The sequence below is a fragment of the Echinops telfairi genome, unplaced genomic scaffold (assembly GCF_000313985.2).
Source record: "Echinops telfairi isolate 266 unplaced genomic scaffold, ASM31398v2 ScPeMD7_7468;HRSCAF=8506_0, whole genome shotgun sequence".
Lineage (NCBI taxonomy): Eukaryota > Metazoa > Chordata > Mammalia > Afrosoricida > Tenrecidae > Echinops > Echinops telfairi.
The window spans coordinates 73,862,423-73,876,404 of NW_022111369.1; the positions used below are offsets into that span (position 1 = coordinate 73,862,423).

Sequence of the window (13,982 nt, forward strand, 5' to 3'; positions counted from 1 at the left end):
AATAAAATAAGGTGGCTTGAAGCTGGTGGTTTGAAGCTGCTGACCTTGCAGTTTGCAATCTTAAGGGGTAACCACTAGACTACCAGGGCTCCTAACTGGATCAATAGGTAATATTCTGATAAAGGAGAAAATATCGATCATTTCAAAGATTTTGTCTTATTTGGATCCATAATTAATGCTCATGGAAGTATCTGTCAAGTAATAAAAGATGAATTATATTGGTTGACTCTTCTGCACAAGATCGCCTTAACGAGTTGAAAAGAAAGGCTGTTTCTCTGAGGACTAAGGTATGCCTGACTCAAGCCATGGTATTTTCAACCTCCTCATACACATGTGCAAGTTGAACAGTGAATAAGGAAGAGCAAAGGAAAATGGATGCATTTGAATTGATGTTGTTAAAGAATATTGACAGTGTCATGGATTGCCAAAGCGCAAACAAATACGTCTTGGAAGAATTACAGCCAGAACTCTCCTTAAAGGTATCAATTGTGAGATTTCATCTCACATTCTTTGCACATGTTCTCAGAAAAGAATAGTCCCTTAAGAAGGACATCATGCTTGGTAAAGTAGATGGTCAGCAGAAAAGAGGAAAGCACTTGGCAAGACAGATTAACACAGTGGCTGCAACAATCACCAATGATGAACTCAAATTAAGAACAATTGTCTAGATTATGCAGAAATTCGGCAAATTTTCATTCTATTGTACACAGAGACACCATGAATTGGGGCTGACTTGAGTGTACCTCTTAATAACAACCTGAAAGTTTGGTTCAGCATTGAAAAAAATCAATGTAATTATTTAATTATTAAAACTTTCCGCTATTTATCCTCCTTTTTTCCTAAGATTTATTGTAGTAAACAAAAAACCCCCCCTAAGATACCAACAATTTACTTTAGGAGATTTATATATAAATATAAAAATAACCCTTGAAAAATAAATATTTGTACCGGTATATTACACGTACTCAAATACAAGTTATTAGTTAATTACTATTTGAGAATTTAGTTTGAGTTTTGTATATAACTTTTGCTAAAATACCTATGTCGTCTGATATCTTTGAAATGCTGCTTTTTTCTTCTGAATTCCCATAAATAAGTCTTTGTGAGTGTTTTGCTCAAAGTATAATTGTATTGATCCTAGTGTGGACTGGATAGTGTGCACTGCGCTCTCTGCCTAGCCCACATGTCTACATCAGCGCATCCACTCAAGCTGTGCTCAGTACCCTCAGGGTTCATAATATACTTGGTTCAAGGAAAAAATTCCTCCTGAGAAAAGACATCATTTTTATGTTGGGGTGGACTTTGAAAAAATACATATTATTTCAGAAGTGCAGAAGGCTTTTTCATTGTAGGATGACGTTTTTGGATAGTCCCCCCAAAATTATGTATGAATTGTAGCTTTTAAAATGCACTTCATGTTTTGAATATGATTTCTTACAGTCATATTAGTTTCTAAAATTAAGATTATAATGCAAGATTTGCATAAAGATTTAATCCAACTATTCTATTTTTAAAATAAAAAAATATGGCAACTTTTAGTCAAATCATTAAGAAATGCTTTTACTTATTTTTAAAATACCATGAACTTCTATATTCTGTTTCTGATTTTGAATATTTATATTAATGTTTTAAAAATATGATAAAACTAGTTAATTGTATTATATTAATTGTTTATAACTTTGACGCTGTCATACTTTTTCTTTGCATAAATACTCTGTTTCCTAGATAAGAAAGCTGTTTCCTTTTCTTTTCACAACCTCTTTACTTCCATGTGTGATTTTTACCCTTAACTTATAAATCTTAGTGATATGAGATCATGGAAGTCTTTTTTTCTCTTTTTTAAACTCAGCCATTTTTTCAGATACAGGTTTTCAAGGTAATCCAACAGGTCCTTGAGTATACTTATCACTTTTTTCATCATACAATGATATAAATGTTTAATAGTCCATATATTCTCTTAGACATTGAGCAATGAAAAGAGATTAGTTTTAACATTTTAATTCTGTATGTACAATGTCTAGAAAAAGAACTACACAAAATACACACTTAGTGCTTTTTTATGTATGAGTTATTACAGTGTGAAGTATCAGAATACTGGTTATAATAGTAAATATATCTCAATAGTTTGTACTACTCATTTTATTTAGATATATGAAAAATTTCAGACAATAAAATGAGTCAATTCAATCAAAATCCTTTGTGTAATGATAGTGTTTCAAATTTCTTGTTTGAATATTTCCCCACTATATTTATAAGACTTCTAAAAAACATATTGTTCATTTTATTGTTGTAATTTGGCCTGCCTATTTTCCCTCACTGATAATGGAATACCTCAGTTTTGCTGGTATAATTTTATCTATAGAAATTACTGGATTTTGCTGATGTTCTCTTATTCTAAGTACTCTTTGCTCTGAATACCATCCTTCTCTCAGTACAAAAAGTGAGGTATTTACCTAAAATATTGAGAAGCTATCTAATATTTTATTTTATGATGCAAAGAAACAAGTCACAATTTTAATGTTATTGTTGTTTCTTTTCCACGAGGGTGCCCATAACACACTAGCCTACAGTTTAAAATAGCATGCTAACAATTATCACAAGGTTGGTTTTTGGAAGAGCCATTGATACAACCTTAAGAGTTCCCCACAGAATTTTAAGGACTAAGAAAGCACTGGTGTCATTATAAAGTCATTGCTGGAAGCATAGGGACTTTCCGCCCTGTGAGAAAAGCATTTTCAACAGCCCAAGAGGCTGGAGTAGCACATAAAGAGTTGAATCTGTAATTACTGGGAAGATTATATTGGTTCAGCATGCAAAATAAGATCATCCCTTTACCAATGAATATTTAATGATAAAATATGCTTTCCTTAACAGCAATCAAAAGTCTTTCTTTTCTTTCTAATTTTACCATGTCTTAGAAAACTTGAACATAAAGAAAATGCTTTTATTTATGAGCCAAGTTTTTATGAATAGAATTTCTGTTATAGATAAATGTTTTAACTTAAGTTCATGTTCAACTACTTTGCTACTCCATTTTCACTGCTCTTGCTGTGGATTAACAAATATCTTCTCGTTCGATCTACTATAACAGTAACCTAGCCTCCAATCTTCCCTTGTAAAATAAATTCATGCTAAAGACTCTTATGAGAATGTTCTTCATATCACAAACTCTGAAGATTAAAAAATGGAATTAAAATATAGATGCTCAAATTGTAAATTCAGATATTCAAGTCCTTTATGATTCAACTTCAACTTCTATGATTTGGGAATTACAAAATACTCTCATGTAGTGCTCCTGAGAAATTTAGCTACCATTTCATGTAAACACTTAATAACTTGCCAGAAAAAAATTAAAGCTTTAAAACATGTTAGCTATTAACATTAGGACACTTTCAAAAATCTGCATTTGCTCCTTATTGGATATATAAACAAAATCAGAATTCCTGCATGCAATTTCCACAATTTCTTCTTAGCCAATTTTTCAACTTATCACTAAATATAACATTTATATACTGTTTTCAGAGGCTTGTTGTAACTCTGCCACAATGGTAAATGTTGGGCTGCAATCCAAAAGGTCAACTGTTAAAACCACCAGCCACTCGATGGGAGCAATATCAGAATGTTTCCCTATAAAGAGGGACAGTCTTGGAAACCTCCCAGAGCAGTTCTACCCTGTCCTTCAGGGTTGCCATTGAGTCAGCATCCACTCAATGGTAATATGTTTGGTTTGGCTAGTGTAAGTCCTAGACTCTTACTTTCAAGGCAAGCATTACAAACCCACGAGCTTCTCCTAGTGAAAAAGGGAGGCTGTCAATTCCCATGAAAATTTACAAAGCCGCAGAAGCCATGTATATGCCATTGTGTGTTGAAGTAGGCTCACTAGCCGCAGATGGATTTATACCATTTTTATAGCAACTTCATGTTAATACAATTCACATTCCATAGCATTTATCCTTTAAAAATGTACAGTTCCAGTTTTTAAAAGTTTGGGTTTTTGGTGGTGGTGGTTTTTGCCATAGTACGTTGAATCATTTGTACAATGACAACTGTCTAATTGTAGATAGGTGTAACCTCCCTGTACAAAAATGTATCCCCATTTGCAGTCGCTGCTCGCACTCAACACTAGCCCCGCCCCTGACAGCCATAAAGGTACCTCCTTTCTCTATGAGCTTACCTATTTCTCAACATTTCATTTAAGTCACAATTTATGTACTATTTTTTGTTTGATTTCTTTCACATTCATGGTATCCAAGGTTCACCCACGTTGCAGCATATGTCAATATGCCTTTTTATGGCCGAATAATATACCATCCATTCTGTAGTGGTTGGATATTTGGGTTGTTTTCTTAATTTTATAATTCAACATAATGCTGTGAATATTAATATATATATTTGTCCACATTTATTTCCTTATTATTTGGAGTTTTTAATATTGAGTAAATACCTAGGAATGAAAACACTGTGAAACTTATGCTAACTAAGCACTTAACATTTTAGAAACTGCCAAATTGTTTCAATAATTTACTGCACCATTTTATAATCCTAGAACATTGTATGAGGCTTTCAATTTCTCTACAGCCTTAATCGTGTTTGTTTTAGGCCATCGTATAACTTTTCATTTTTTAGCCATTTTATGGATGTAAGGCAGTACAGTTTGTTTTTTTTAACTAATCCCTTACTCTCACAGATCTGGTCATTTATTCCACCATTTTACTGTTAAAAATAGTCCCTCTTGCTACACATTCTCTGTGGTTAAGCTTATAAGCTTCTCCAAAGATACATTTAACAGTCTTATGTATTCTAAGAAGACTATCGCACTTTTCCACTAAAAATGTAATTTCCATTTCCTTTGAATTCTGAAAATATATTTGTAAATCTTTATTTTATCTTATTGTTATTCTTATTTTTAGTCACATTTTTGGGGGCTCTTACAACTCTTGACTTATAACAATCCATACTTTATTGTGTCAAGCACATTTGTGTATATGCTGTATCATTCTTTTCAAAACATTTTCTTTCTACTTGTGTCCCCTTAGTATCAGCTCCTCGTTTTTCTTCCTCCTTCCCCCATTTCCTTACTCATGAACCCTTGATAATTTATAAATTTTTATTATTTTCATATCTTAAAACCGCCGCTGTCTCCCTTCACCCATGTTTCTGTTGTTTGTACCCCTTGGGGGCGGTGGTTAAAAATCAATCATTGTGATCGGTTCCCCCTTTCTCCCCTCCCCTTTCCCTTACCCTCATGGTATCAAAAACACTTAGTGTAATTTTATTTATTAAAAAAGCAAGCATTATGTTTTTACTGATTTCCTTATGGATCATTGATTTCTTAAAAGAAAGAATCAGGACTAGTGTACTATTGTACATATAAAAGACATTCACCATCAAATTTACATTTGGTCAGCTAATCTTTTAGAATCTCAACACATCTCTTTTCCCCCATTTTATTTTCATTTTATTGTAATTGAGAGTTAATACACATATCATATCATTCCATATTCAATCACATCAAGCAGTATTGTACAATTGCTACCACAAGTAGTTTTCAAACATTATTTTCCTACCTGGACTCCTAGACATCAGCTCTATTCCTCCTCCTCCACCAGCATACCTGTACCCCTGCCCCACTCCTACAAACTCTTTTTTTACCTGCTGTACCCAGAGTTTCATCAATCCTGGGTTTCAGATACAATAAACCAGAAAAACATATAACAAAAATTCAAGAGGATGATCCCCAATGATATAACACATCTGAGATAAACCCTAATATAATAACAAAAAATACAGAAAATGTTGTAAATGTTCTGTGCAGCATGCATCAGAAGGGGGATCAATTGACAAGGTTTTAACTGTTCAAGTCAGGTTTATCCCTTTGATCGTCTAGCCTCATGTCTCCAATGCTCTCTGTTTAGTAACCACTTTCTTTCTCTCCCTCTCTCAGGGTTAGAGGGACATCACCAGAGACTTATTTCCTATGTAGTTCCCACAAATATATATATTGGGTTCCCACTGTCATCCATAACCTTCTGCAAACCAGATTCTCACAATTTAGGCTCTGATACTAATCCCTCCTTTGATTTTGAATTACATGATTTACAACCCCTCAGTGATCGATGATGGTGTGCTTCTTCCATGTGGACTTAGTTGACATATCACTTAAATGGCTGCTTGTTTGGAGACAAGCTTTTAAGACTTCAGATGCTATTTTATTAGACAGCCAGTCACCATTTAATTTCTTTGCCACACTTTGCTATAACACCTATATCTTCTGTGTTCCCTTCCTGAGGGGGGAGTTTCAAGCAGGTCCATGATATAAGTACTAATTATTCTGAAGTTTGACCTCAGATTTAGTGCAAGTCCCAAACCCATCCCTGAATCTATGTTTTGTTTGTTTGTTTGTTATTAAATCTGCCTTTGGTTCCCTTTCAAAACCTTCTTGTTAATTTATGGTAGAGGGTCTTTTTTTTAAATCATTTCATTAGGGGCTCATACAACGCTTATCACAATCCATACACACATCAATTGTGTAAAGCGCATTTGTACATCATTCTCAAAACATTTTCTTTCCGCTTAAACCCCCAGCATTAGGTCCTCATTTTCCCCCTCCCTCTCCGCTCCTCCCTCCTTCATGAGCCCTTGATAGTTTATAAATTGTTATTTTGTCATATCTTGCCCTGTCTGATGTCTCCCTTCACCCACTTTTCTGTTTTCCATCCCCCAGGGGGGAGGTCACATGTAGATCCTTGTAATCGGTTCCCTCTTTCCTACCCACCCTCCCTCTACCCTCCCTGTTTCGCCACTCACACCACTAGTCCTGTAGGGCTCATCCGCCCTGAATTCCCTGTATTTTCAGTTCCTATCTGTACCAGTGTACATCCTCTGGTCTAGCCAGACTTGCAAGGTCGAATTCGAGTCATGGTAGTGAGAGCGGGAAGGAAACATTTAGGAACTAGAGCAAAGTTGTATTTCTCATCGTTGTTACATCGCACCCTGACTGGCTCATCTGCTCCCCGAGACCCCTCTGCAAGGGGATTGGTAGAAGGTCTCATCGATCATCATCTTGGGCATAATGCTCATTCATTAATATTGTCTTTGATTAGCCCTTGGTACTAATTTTTTGTAAAGCCTCATTGAGAAAGGGATATTGGGCCAATGTAGGCTAACTCCATAACACAGTAACTGAATAATTCACTTGTACAGAATTAATCCTTTCTTAGTGAAATGCTATTTGTAGAAACAATGGTAGCTGTCACGGAAAATTTATAATAATAATCAGTGAGAAAGTCAGCCACAGGTTTCATACAGAACCTAACAAAGCATGTAGCACCATTATGATTGTCCTCCTACCAACTGTTCAATGGTCTTGGTGCATCTGTCTTCTGTTTCCTCAAACCCCATGTATTTTCTGACTGAGATCCACTGGTTACAAGTGTGTCTGAGGGAGAGTTTATTTCAGCCCTTGGTTTTCCACATTGGATTTCACCTCACAGCCTCTGGCGCAGGCTGTGCACCGTGATGATCTAGGGTTCAATGTCCCAGCATTTCACGGCTCCCTGCCTGGCTTTCCAGAATGCACGCAGAAACCCAAGTCAAGGTGGCCTATTCAGTGGATACCACCAGGGACACTCCCTACTAGGGTCCCCAGAAACATTTTCAGTCATTCTTCACCCCAGCTGGAGGTCAGTCCTCTGACTTTTCCTACCAGCAGTCATGCATTTGTGACCCCCCAGATGTGTTTGCTCCCTGTCCCCTCTGCTCACTTGACTTTCCCACCAATAACCTTCACTCCTCTGATAGGGCTGTCTACCTGTCCAGAGGAACTTTGTCATGGCTTTACATGGCAGCCACTCAGTAGGCAACATCCCCTTCACCTTCCTTGACCATTTGATCCCAGCTGACAGCAGGTGCCCTCAGACAAAGGGACCTTCAAAACACTTACCTTGAGCAAATGATGTATGGTTCGCTGACTCCAAGCAGGATCTTTATTGGGCTGTCTGGCCCTCCTGGCTAGCAACTGGCTGCCCGACAAGATGGGCCTGTTCTGTTGTTCCTCCAGCAGTGGACTCATAGCCTTTGTTCTTTTGTGATTGACTGACTTCACTCAGCACAATGTATTCCAGATTCCTCCAGGTCATGAGGTGTTTTATAGTTCATCGCTGTTGTTTAGGGATGCATAGTATTTCATTGTGTGTATATATACCAGAGGTTTTAAATCCAATCATCTATGGTGGGAATTTAGGCTGTTTCCAACTTCTTTCTATTGTGAAAAGTGCTAAAATGAACATGGGGAGCATACATCTGTTCGTAATTTGTTTCTTATTTTGGGGGGTAGATATCCAGTTAATGGTCTTGCTGGGTCATATTGTATATTAATTGCCCTTTATTTGAGGAATCACCATATCACTTTCCCTAATTGCTGTATGTATTTACAAGCTCACTTGCAGTGAATACGTGTTCTATTCTCACCATACCCTCTCCAGCATTTGCTGTTCTCAGTTTTGTTTTTAATATAGGATAAGGTTATTAGATGGTCTCTCATGGTGGTTTGGACTTGCATTTCTCGGATGGATAGTGAGCTAGAGCAGTACATCATGTGTGTATTAGCTATTTGAGTGTCACCCTTGGTGAATCCTCTGCTCAGTTCCTTTGCCCACCTTCTCAAACAGTTGTTAGGTGTTTGTTTTCAGTTTTTTCTTGTTGTAGGCTTATAATACACTGTAGATTTTAGTAATTAGTCCTTTGGCCACTATGTTATTACTAAGTATGTTTTCTTAATCTGTGGGTTCTCTTTTTATTCTTGTAATAATGTATTTTGAAGTACAATGTGTTTTATTTTTATAGGTCACAACCCTCTATTTTGCCTCCCGTGGAGTGTGCTTCTTTATTATCTCTGATAGCCCATGCATTCCCTGCACTAGGGCACTTAGATTTGACCCAATTTTCTTATTGATTATCCTGATAGCCTTGGGTTTTTCTTTTAGTTCTTTGATCCACCTTGAGTTTGATTTTGTGTTTGGGGTGAGATATGGATCTTGTTTCATTCTTCTGCAGGAGGATACCCAGTTTTTCTAGCACCATTTATTGAAGAGGGCATCTGCTTCCCATTTAATGCATCTCACATGTGCTTTCTACTCAAGTAGTAAGAATTTAAAAAATAATAATAAATTTTGCCCTACTGAATTGACATTTCAAAGTATAATTAATCATGTGCTTACCTGTTATACTTATTCAGTTGAACCACTAATGGGACCCATAGAATCTTTGAATATTCCAACTCAAGGCTTCCATCTTCTCTTGAGTTGTTTCAGTTTAAGGCATATTGAATTTATTCTCACTTTTTGGTTTTCTAGCTTTGCACATTTAATTATGATATTTGAATTTGTGTTTCTGGCTCACTTTTGGAGTTTTTGGTTCAGTTCTTTGGCATCATCCTTTGTTCCATATGCCTTAACTACTGTGTAATTAAAAGCAAGCTTCAGAGTATCTTCTGGCATCCACTTTTATCTTTACTTTATGTTATGTCTTTTTAATTACTGGTTTCTTTCTTAATGAGTGATATTTTTAATGTCATCAGATCTTCTGTCATTAGTGTTCAATGCAGCAAATCTGTTCTTGAGACGATTTTGAAATTCAGGTACCATTGTCTCATGGTTCTGTTTTGGTTCTTGTGGACTTATTTTAATTTTCTTCATACTCAACCTGAACTCATATATGAGCAACTACTAGTCTGTTCCACAGTCAGCCAATGACCTCGTTTTGGCTCCTAATATTGAGTCTCTCCATCATATCTTCTCAAAGATATAGTCAATTTGAATTCTGTGCATTCTATCTGGAGAAGCCCATATCGTTGCCATTAGTGTTGCTGTAAATAGTATGTTAATTCCAATAGAAAATAATTATCCATGCATTTTTATTGCAGGTTTTCTCAATTTCAGATTGATAGAATTCTTCAATTCTAGCTTTAGTAGTTGGTGCATATATATGAATAATAGTTATGTAGATTGGATTTGCCTGTATGGGTACAAACATTAGCCTATCATTGACAACATTGCACATCAAAATCAATCTTGAGATATTCTTTTTGATAATGAAAGTGATGCAATAGCTTTTGCTGTCATCCATATCACAGTAAGCTATATTATTTTCTGATTCAAAATGGGTAATGCCTGTTCATTTCTGCTCATTAACAACTAGAATATCCATTTTTATGCTTTCTGTTTCCTTTATAATGATTTCCTAGTTTTCTTAATTTATGCTTTGTATATTTCAAGTTTCAGTCATTATTCCATATTTGAAGCTATTTCTTCTCATTTTGAGTCATGCCCCATCAACCAATGAAGCCCTGGAGGCTTTGTTCCCTAGGTTTTACACTCTCTGTCATTATGGCAGACTACTTTGAGAAGGCATAAGGTAATCAGCCATATTTTGTGTGACTTTGGACCTGAGGCATTTATCTTATAGCACTATCTTTGACAATATTCTGCTTCTGTTCATTTCTTGGATAAATGTAGTTAATTAGTTAATATTGCCCTTGAAACCATATTTCATTTTTGATGCAATGTATATCTGCGTATTCCATCTGGAGAAGTCCACGTGCAAAATGCCAACTTGTTTTGTTGACAAATGTGTTTGCAACGAGGAAGTCATTGGTCTTGTAAAATTCAGGCGCGTGGATTAGTTTAGCAATATGGGCTTTTGCAGTGATTAGTTATCTATTATCACCACATTTATTACTTCTTTACACTTCCTTCTGCAACCTGAAGTTGTATTTTTTTCTTTCTTTTTAATGTTTCATCTACACTATTTACCTTAATACATGTAGGCTGGTTTGCTTGGTTCTCTTCCCTCAATAGAGACCAAGGAAATGTCAGTGAAAAGCAACAGAACTAAGTTACACTACAGATTCAGGATCCTAGAAATTAGTGAAGTGCAGAATTTAGCAGGAGCAGAAGGTCTCCAATTGAAACAATGACATTCATTCATTCCATTTCAGCAACAGACATTTAGTTTGCGGGGGGTGAGGAGATTTGGGGAGCAAACAATGAATGCTGGGGAGAGAGAGAGCATTAGAAATGATTATGATGATAAAGGTACAACTCTTTTAAAAGTGACCTAACTATGGAAGTGTATTATATATGAATTTTATATCAATAAAACTTAAAAAAATTACTATATATATTAGATATTATAATTCTGTTCTGAAAAATACTTAATTTAATTATTATCCAAACTTTATCCAATTCTGTGCTGAGACTCAAGTTGCTATGGGAAATTAAGGTCTTATCATTATAGATTTTACATGCCAAAGGTCTCAATTTTGTGAAAAATAAGAGAGGGAACCATCCTCTCACTCGCTCTCTCTCTTTTTTTTTTTTTTTACTTATTTCAACATAATTCATTTCCTCTCTTAATTTTCTGAGTAATCAAATCACTAATTTTATTCTTTTAGTAGGAATTGGAAACAATTATTGCATATTATAATTGGGTTATGCACTGATTATTTTAAAATAATATAAAAATATGGAAAAAGGCTCACTTAGTTTCACAACCTGGAGCTCATATAATTTTGTATCCCTGGCATCATGACACATGGTATGTTTTTAGGAAGAATCTTCTTTTAATATGAATGTGTGAGCTAAATATGGATAACCTGTTTATTCTGTTTCAAACAACAGTCTTATGAGCTTTCTGCCCAAAGTTTAATTATCTCTTTCACACTCTGTCCCTATTTCAACACTGAAGTTATTTCCATTTCCATTTAGGTTAAGAAAAAGGTTGAGATGTATGTTTAAAACATTAGCTAGTCACCAAATAGTAAAAAATGCCTCCTGTATTCTGCCAAGAAGAATAAATTGCTTGGAAGAATGTCAACACTGAAATACTGTCAATAACTGTTTGGCTGCTGCTGTTCAAAACATTTTATTAGTATTTGATTGGTGTTTTAAAACAGACCAAAATACACTCCAGATTTATAGTCTTTGGAAACAAGTGATTAGATGCTGAGCCAATATTCTTTCCTTATTCACATTTTTTTCTTGTTGCTGTTGTTCAAAAGGATGAAGCCATCTCTGAGTCCCTGTTACATAGTTGCAGTAGGAGGTACAGTCTATTTAGATTCTGTCCAGAGAAGCTTGCTAAACTAATTCTGTTGAAGTACATCAGATGGAACAAAAGTGCACAACAAAGATATAGGAACTGAAGGTCTTACCATGATGGAAGCTACGTGTCCGAGGTCTCAAGTATTTCAGAAATAAGAAAGCAATAATCCATGTCTAACATATTTCAAAGGGTTATCAATATAAGATAATATGAAGTCTAAATAAATTTTACAAAGTAGAAGTGTAAATAGAAGTCATTTTGTGTTATGGATACTTAGTAACAATAAAATATGGATAAATGAATTTAACTTTATAATATTATTAAATCCCATCACAATATGTTAAGTGTAACAACCAAGAGCTAAATGTGTGCATACAATTCACATTCAATGATGCTCAAAAAAAAAATGTTGGAAAAACCAGATGGACATACACCAAAATGATACATTTGGTTCTCTTTGGGTATGGTGACTAGCCTAATACCATATTCTTTTAAAATTCTTTTTAAAGTTCAATTTCAAATGTGACTATTACAAAAAATACAGTTCTAAAATGACAGTTGTTTTCAGTTTATTTCATTTTTATTTATTTATCTTAAGTATATAATTTAAATATACCTGTACATTGCTAAAAATATTTTCTTCTCTTCAAAAAATAAGATTGTTTGATTAACATTAAAGTTTTCAAAACTCTTGTTCTGAGACTGTTTTAAATATGTTTATCTCCCTCTCTCATGTGGTGAAATTTTATATATTATTTTCCCTAAGGTATGGTGCCAAGTCATTACATCAAAAACTGTCTACATTATGTTATTAATGAATTACATATAATTAAATCGGTTGACACTTAGTAAAGTACTCTATCTTCCATAATTTGCATAATCCTCATCAATCAGGAGGTTTTCTATGCAAAAGGAGAGTTTTTTCTTAAAAAGTATCTTACTTCCCAGCAATAAATAGTTCTCTTGTTAGGTCTTCTTCACTCTTTCAGTTGTGTAAACTGTTTTTTGAGACAGAGAAATACAAGAATCTTCAGCCTACTCTGGGAATCACCAGCCTACCACCTGACAGGATGAGGACATAAGTCAATCCCTTCAAATAAATCTCTCTCCATGAATTCCTCTCTCTGTCTCCCTCTCATATGTACTGTTATTGTCAAGTGCCCTCACATGGGTTCTGACAGAACAAAAGACAGCTGGGTCCTATGCCATTCTCCAGACCTCAGCTATGCTGGAGCCCAGGAGTGATACCCGGTTTTGTGCCGGCTGTGCTAGGCTAGAGAGACCCATGGTTTGGCAGTTAAGACCTAGTGAGACCTAGTAATCCCCACCTGTCTGTCCGTTTCTCATAGGGAGGGTCGTGGCTTGTATGTTGCTATGATGGCGAAAGCTGTCACTGGCATTTCAAATACCAGCAGGGTCACCCAAAGTGAACAGGCTTCAGCAGAGCTTCCACACTAAACCCAGACTGCGAAGAAGGAATAGTCTGTCTGCTTTAGAGGAATTAGTCCCTAAAAATCTTACAGAGAGCCTGGAAACATGGCCAGTTACTGAAAACCCAATTTAAAGAAACAGAACATCGTCCAAGATTGTGCCAGAAGGTGAGCTGCTCAAGTCAGAAGGCACCAAAATAGACCGAGGAAGAGCTGCTCTCTCAAAGTACAGCCAAGTGTACAGACTCAATGGAGCAAAGCCTGTGGGGACTAAAGCATTTGGGAACCTTCACTGGCTTAGGGGACACAACTCAGAAGGAGGAAAAACAGCTGCGAACATCAATTAATGATAAGAACTTGGAATACATCAAGCGGGAATTTAGGGAAATTGGAAGTCATTAAAAATGAAATGGACTGCATAACATCATATGATTTACTATACTGGGAATT

The 13,982-nt window shown here is 35.6% G+C and overlaps 1 pseudogene; it reads left to right on the top strand.

The window, feature by feature from the left end:
- The first annotated feature begins 13,781 nt into the window (after positions 1-13,781).
- The window catches only part of LOC115873304, a 2,223-nt pseudogene continuing 2,022 nt past the window's right edge, over positions 13,782-13,982 (top strand).